The sequence below is a fragment of the Chelonoidis abingdonii genome, chromosome 4, assembly GCF_003597395.2.
Source record: "Chelonoidis abingdonii isolate Lonesome George chromosome 4, CheloAbing_2.0, whole genome shotgun sequence".
NCBI classification, from domain to species: Eukaryota; Metazoa; Chordata; order Testudines; family Testudinidae; genus Chelonoidis; species Chelonoidis abingdonii.
In genome coordinates, this window is record NC_133772.1 from 7,753,179 (window position 1) to 7,759,986 (window position 6,808).

At 47.8% G+C, this 6,808-nt stretch overlaps 1 long non-coding RNA gene across 1 annotated transcript; it reads left to right on the top strand.

Moving 5' to 3' along the window:
- The first annotated feature begins 2,137 nt into the window (after positions 1-2,137).
- On the top strand, positions 2,138-5,628 carry LOC142046720 (uncharacterized). Its single transcript, XR_012655691.1, has 2 exons — positions 2,138-2,398; positions 4,906-5,628. It is a non-coding gene; the product is annotated as an uncharacterized LOC142046720 (long non-coding RNA).
- Positions 5,629-6,808: the final 1,180 nt, after the last annotated feature.

Sequence of the window (6,808 nt, forward strand, 5' to 3'; positions counted from 1 at the left end):
ACAATATATATCTCCAGATCAGTGGCATTGCTATGGGCACCCGCATGGCCCCACAATATGCCAATTTTTTATGGCTGACCTGGAACAATGCTTCCTCAGCTCTCGTCCCTCACCGCCCTCCTCTCTACTACGCTACATTGATGACATCTTCATCATCTGGACCATGGGAAGGGAGACTGCTGGAAAAATTCCACTACGATTCAGACCACTCCCCCGCAAACCTCAAAGCTGCCACACTACCAGACTGGACAAAGCCAACGGGAGTTCAACTTCGTAGACACAATGGTGCAATAAATGATGGTCATCTACATTAACCACCCTATATAGCGGAACACTACCGACCGCTATGCCTCTTCATGCTCTCAGTTCTTCCCATCGGGACTCAACGATCCATGTCTAAGCCAAGCTCGAGGTACAAGCCGATTTGCTCTAACCCTCAGACAGAGACCAACACTAAAAATCTCCACCAAGCATTTTCAAAAACACATAAAACTGACGAGAAACGAGGAAACAAATCACAGAGAGCCAGACACGCATTGTACCGAGAAGCCTCCTACTGCAAGACAAACCCAAAAAGAAAGACCACACACGGACTCCACTGGCATCATCAATACAGCCCCCAGCTAAAACCTCCAACTTCATCATCAGGGATTCTACACACTCCTGGACAATAGATCACAACCTTTCCACCACAGCTCTTGGGTGGCAGGCCACACCTGCCCACAGACAATCTCGCCAACCGAAACGTATTCTCACCAGCAACTGCACACCGCACCATAGTAACTGCTAGCTCAGGAACAATCCGACGCAACAAACCCCGATGCAACTCTGCCCACTATATCTACACTGGCGACACCATCACAGGACCTAACCAGATCAGCCATACCTCACCGTTCATTCACCTGCACGTCCACCAATGTAATATACTGCATCATATGCCAGCAATTCCCTCTGCTAGGTACATCGGCCAAAACGACGTCTGCTATGGAAAAGGATAAATGGACACAAATCAGATATTAGGATGGCAATATACTAAAACTGTAGGAGAGCACTTCAACCTCCTGCCACCATTAGCAACATTAAGGAGCCATCCTGCAGCAAAAAAACTTCAGACCAAGACTTCAAGAGAAACTGCTGAGCTTCAATCATCTGCAAATTTGACACCATCACTCAGGGTTGAACAAGACTGTGATGGCTGGCCAACTACAAACCAGTTTGCTCCTCCCTTGTTTTCACCTCAATGATAGAACAGGCCTATCTCCCTGATGAACTAACCTCATTAGCTCAGCTTGCTTGCTAGCATACTATAACCTGCCCTGAAATTCCACTACATCATCTGACGAAGTGGGGTTTTCACCCACGAAAGCTCATGATCCAAAACGTCTGTTAGTCTATAAGGTGCCACAGGATTCTCTGCTGCTTTTACAGATTCAGACTAACACGGCTACCCCTCTGATACTTGACACAATTATGGTGCAGTACATTATACCTGGAAAACAGTCTCTTTGTGGAGGGGAAAAGTCGGACAAAATTTGAGTTTCTATATGGTGAATGGAGACACCATTGATAAATATCTAATGACAGATCTAACAATGGAAAAACAGATGAAGTGGAGGCAGCCTTTTGCCTCTGTGAGACTGGAGTTAAGAAATCTAAAAGAATATCTAGCTTTTGTAGAGCCATTGAGATGGCTGAATAGGTGGGGATAATATTAGAATGAAACTGGATAAGAGATCAAGAAAAACAACGTTGATTTTTGTGGATACAGACTAACACGGCTACCCCTCTGGTACTGGGCAAGGGATGTGTGGCCTATTGCACCTGTTACCTTTTCAGATTCATTATCAGGCATATTGGCAACTAAAATGATACTGTGCCTCAGAACAGGAGGGATGTAATAAATGAAATACTGGTTTTGACGACTGAGTTAGTACACTCGGGTGTGAACCTTCCAGTACATGCTGAGTCACCTGGCAAAGAGACAGCGGGTAAGGAAGCAAGAGAGGCTGGGAGGCAGGACATTCACAGTAATGGTTTCTCAGTGCTGGAATGTGTGGATGGAGAAGATGACAGGAAGGCCTATCTGGGCTGAGTCCAGAGCCTGGCGCAGAGGCAGTCTTCTTGCAGTGGCTCACCCACAACAACAGGAAAAGAATGGAGTCATGTCAAGGTTTGAAGCCTAGAGGCAGCCTGAGCACAGCGCACAGAGCAAGGAGTGCACTTATCGTTGCCACTTTGGCCTGAGCAGTCAGGCAATATGTGGGGCCTTGTCAGGGTGTGTCCATGATAAGGAGAAATATCTGATCTGAGTCAGCTATTTCTGTGGTGCAATCCTGTTTATTTGCCAAGAATGGAGACACTGTCCTGTTTCCCTGAGCGCAGCAGAAACAAACAGCAGGTAAGTTTCCTTGCTCTCTGTTTCCAAGTTTGCCACTCCAATCAGTTCTGTGCCCTAAAAGCTCTGTCTCTGCCCTCTCCCAGCTGCTTCTCCCTGTCTGTTATCTTTCTCTCTCTCTCTCTCTCTCTCTCTCACACAGCTTGCCAAACCATCTCTTAGCCCCTGCATTTGCAATCAGGAAACACTTCAGTGGATGTCGCTTAGTCTCTGATCAGAGCTTGCCATATGGTCTTGTACCTTTGGACAGCGGCTTCTGTTGTTTCTGGCTGTCACTATATAAAGAGGCTTAATTGCTCCTTCCACTTACCCCTTAAGCCACTCCAAAAAGGGAGAAATGCCAGAGGTTACATGAAGTCCACTAGGCACTTCACTATCCCTATTGAACTTACATGGAAGGTGCTCAGATGCTGCGGTGATGGGCATCAGTATAAAACCCTATGAGAGAGATCAATACCTCTGAGCTGTAACTGAAAGAGGTGACCCTAGGTGATTCCCTTTCACTGGGACAGGAATCACTTGCCAAGAGTTGGAAGGGTTTTCTAGCAACTTGGGCACTGGACTGGTATATAAAAAAACAGGGATAGCCAGATCCTTCCTCTCACATACCCTGCCATGTTTCCCAGTTCCCCATCTGTAACTTGTCCTCCCTAGCTGACAGGATAGGTGGGAGGACAAGTGTCACCAATGGTTGTGAGGTCTCAGCTACTACAGGCCAGGGCTGCACCCAAGTTTTTGTGGCCCTGGGCAAAGTCTGAAACTGAGGACCCCTTCCAACCTTTCAAGAAAATTACCACTCGGGGAGTCCTTTGGGGACCAGGGGTTTGGAGATGGAGCCCATCCCATACTCACTCTGCAGCAGCAGCTGGTATCCTGCAGGCTGGGCCCAGCTCTCCCCTCTGGGAGGTGTAACCTGGTAGATGGCAGCGCAGCACCCCTTGGGCCAAACCTGAGTGGCACTATGACCCTGTGTGCCAAGCTGCAATGCAACTCAGTTTGGGGGGCCCTGTCATGGGACAAACTGCCCCTTTTGCTGCCTGCAGGCGGCCCTGTGACAGGCGTTAAAGTATCTAGCTAGATACACCAACTGAGCACAAGACTGAGTGGAGAGAGGAGAGCCTGGCAGAGGTGTCTTCACCACAACCTTAGCAGGAACCTCCAAAATCCGCCTGGCCTCAGTTTTATTCCCCACAGAGATAGGGTAACTGCTGCATGTGCAAGCCAGCCTTCAGGGAGATGGTGCTGCTGAGGTGTGATTAGTCAAACGAGTGACATGTACAAACAGGGGAAGATAAATAACAGAGGCCAACAGCAGGATAAGGCAACAGGAACAAGCTATGAATGTCATTCCAGAGTTCCTCCAGAGGTTGTTAACTGGCAAAGGGGTGTGGGTGTGTGAGGGTGGGGGGTGTCAGGGCAGGAACAGCAGGGGGTTGAGGGTCAGGCATGAGGGGCACCAGCAGACTTGTGTGGGGTCTCAGAATGGAGGGGCACTGGCAGGGCTGCTGGGAAGAGCTCGTTGGGAATTTTTTGATGAAACGTTGCGTTTGGTGGGAAAATGCTGATTTGTCAAAACCAAAACGTTTGGCCATTTTAGTGAGACTTTCAGCAGGAAAAGGTTCTCTGAGCCAGGATGGAATTGCTGGGCAAAACCAGAGAGAGAGTGAGTGCCCCACCATGAACAGCCCAGGTGGCCTGGTGGGCAGGGCACACACTTGAGACATGGAAGTCTGATGTTCACATTTTTGACTTATTCAAGCCAAAGACTTCACGTGCATCCCGCATGAGTTTCCCAATCCCCAGTTGATTCTGCAGAGTCTCTTTCCTGTGGAAGCTGTTCCATCTTGCGTAGCTACTTAAATATTTATTGGAGAAAGGATTTGAACTCGCATCATCTCCTATCCGAGCTAAGTGCCCAGGTTAGGGTTTCGCCAGGAGGAGGAGAGGAGGAGGTTTTTTTTCTTCTTGTTCTTGACTGACAAAACTTTGCAAGGCCTTCAGCCTGATGCAGAAGGGGAACATTTTGGAAATCCTGAAACTTTTTCATGGGACGGGAAAAATAAATGCCACCCAACTGTAGTGTCTGTGCGTGGCGAGGGGGAGCCCTGGCTTGGAAGCTCAGCAAATCTCAAAACTGAGATGCGTCAGTGTAGTTGATATGTGTGAGAGGAAGCATGTCCAGGGCTGGAATAGCAGGGGTGTCGCAGCTCAGGATTGAGGGGCATCGATATGGCTGCACAAGGACAGAGGTGGGATGGCAGGTTTGCTGTGTGACAAGATGGAGCCAGGAGGGAGACGGGAGCATGGAAGGGCATTCGGAGAATGCAGTGCATGTGGGCAGAGTAGAATGGAATAGTAGGAGGGCTGCATGGCACTATAGGGGCATGTTAATAGAACTGCTTGTGCGTATGGAGGGGGGAGCCCAGAGCTGAAGATAGCAGGGGCAGCGGGATGGGATGAATGCACATTTCAAGTGACAGTGATGGTCTGCTGCACCTTTCCATCACCAGCACAAATCCCGGCTGGTGGAGCACGCGTCACATCCAGAGCCAGTGAACTCCTGAGTGGATGAGTCTGTGGAGGGGATGTGGAGCCTCCTGTGGAAGATGACAGCTTTGCCTGTCCCCTGCTGGGGAGGATCAGGCGTGTGTACCTTTTTAACAGCCACCTTCCCCAGCAAGAGATAACTACCAGCTGCTGTTTGACCTCCCACCTTCTTCACATCCAAACACAATATTTTCAGTGACCTCGGACCTCCTCATCATGTTCGGAAGCTGGGTTGAGTCCACAATGGGAAAAACAACTTTAAAATAGCAATCAGCCACTCTTCCTCCTGTCCTTCCTCCTCTAGCTTCCTTTTATGGCTTTCTTGCTACACTAGGCTCGACGTGGGCAATCCTAATCCCTGGTGACCATCGTCTCTCCAGGGTTGGATCACAACAGCCATCTGTCTAGCCGGGAATGGAGCTAATTGAAACATTTCCCCTAAAACTATTTGGGAAACGCCGTTTCAACAACGTGGCCTTATTTTGCAAAATTGTATTGACTTTGACAGCTTCTCATTTTGGAAAAGAAATTGGGGGGAGGAAAAAAGTTTAGACAGTCCTATTTTTCTCTCTCTTTTCTGTTTTTTTGGAAAGCAAAGTTTCCATTTTTTTTCCAGAATTTTTTGTGTGTGTAGGAGTTTACTTTGTTCTCTATAAAAATCATTTAAAAATTCAACATGGTCAACATCTAAATGTGTTTTGAATTTATCGAAATAACATGTTTGGATTGATCCCATATGATGTGTGTCGTCCCCCCAACCCCCGCATTTCATTTAATAACAAAATCCTAATTTTGATTCTTCATCCAGGTTGGGGATGAACAAACTCAAAATCTAAAATATTATTTGCTGGATGGGAAATCAGTTTTCTAATCAGCTCCAGCTGGGAATCCAGTGGCCAGTGCCAGCTGCCTCAGGGAAAGACACTAGTGCCTTACTGGAATAACCTACCCCAATTGATGATTATTCCTAGCCTCAGGAAGTAAGTGACTGATATATGTCTTGAAGCACGAGGGTTCATATCCCTGGTACATTTTCAGCCTATCATAATCATGGATGGTTCCATATACATTTCCAGTCCTTTTATTTCCATATAAATGTCTGTCCTAAGGTCTTTGCTGCATGTAATATCAAATAGCAAGGAGTTCCACAGGGTAATCACATGTTGTGTTACAAAACAAAAATCCTTTGGTCTGTGTTTCTTCTTAATTTTTCTTAGTATCCTTTTAGGATGGCAGCTTGTCCAAATGGGAATGAATGAGGTTCAGCTGCGATGGTAACATAGACCAATGGATGATCTTTCCCCAGGAATCCCTCGTTGGGGTTCATTACAACCTCTCCTAATTTGCCTCTCTCCTACCAGTCCTATTCACCTCTTCTTTCCCCCATTGTTGCTATATATTGATTTCTATCTCCCACTTGCCCATATCCACACCCAGGAGCGATGCCCCAGAACAGCCACAAATTCCTATGGATGGTAGCGTGAAGCAGGGCTAGAGGAGGCTTTTGCCCATGTTGGGTTGTCAGCAGCAGTGAGCCGTGTGTCACAGTTCCCTGCCATACTGGGGTCTGTCTCCTTGGCCTGATTCCCTCCAGACCAGCCAAGGGCAGGAGTCACTGCCATAGGAATAACAGGAAGTGTCGGTAGGAGGAAAGACCAGAGTAAACACTCTTAATGTCTTCTGCAGGCTTTGTTTTTTTCTCCCTTATCACCACAAAGGGATTGTCCCTTCCTGCTACCCATCCCTGGTGGAGTCTCAGTCAAAGAGGGTGTCTGGGCATGCAGGGACATGCTCTGTAAGGAAAAGCCACTCCTCTATCCCAGTTGTACGCAGCCTGGTGCCCTCACAAAGCAGCATGGGCTTCCC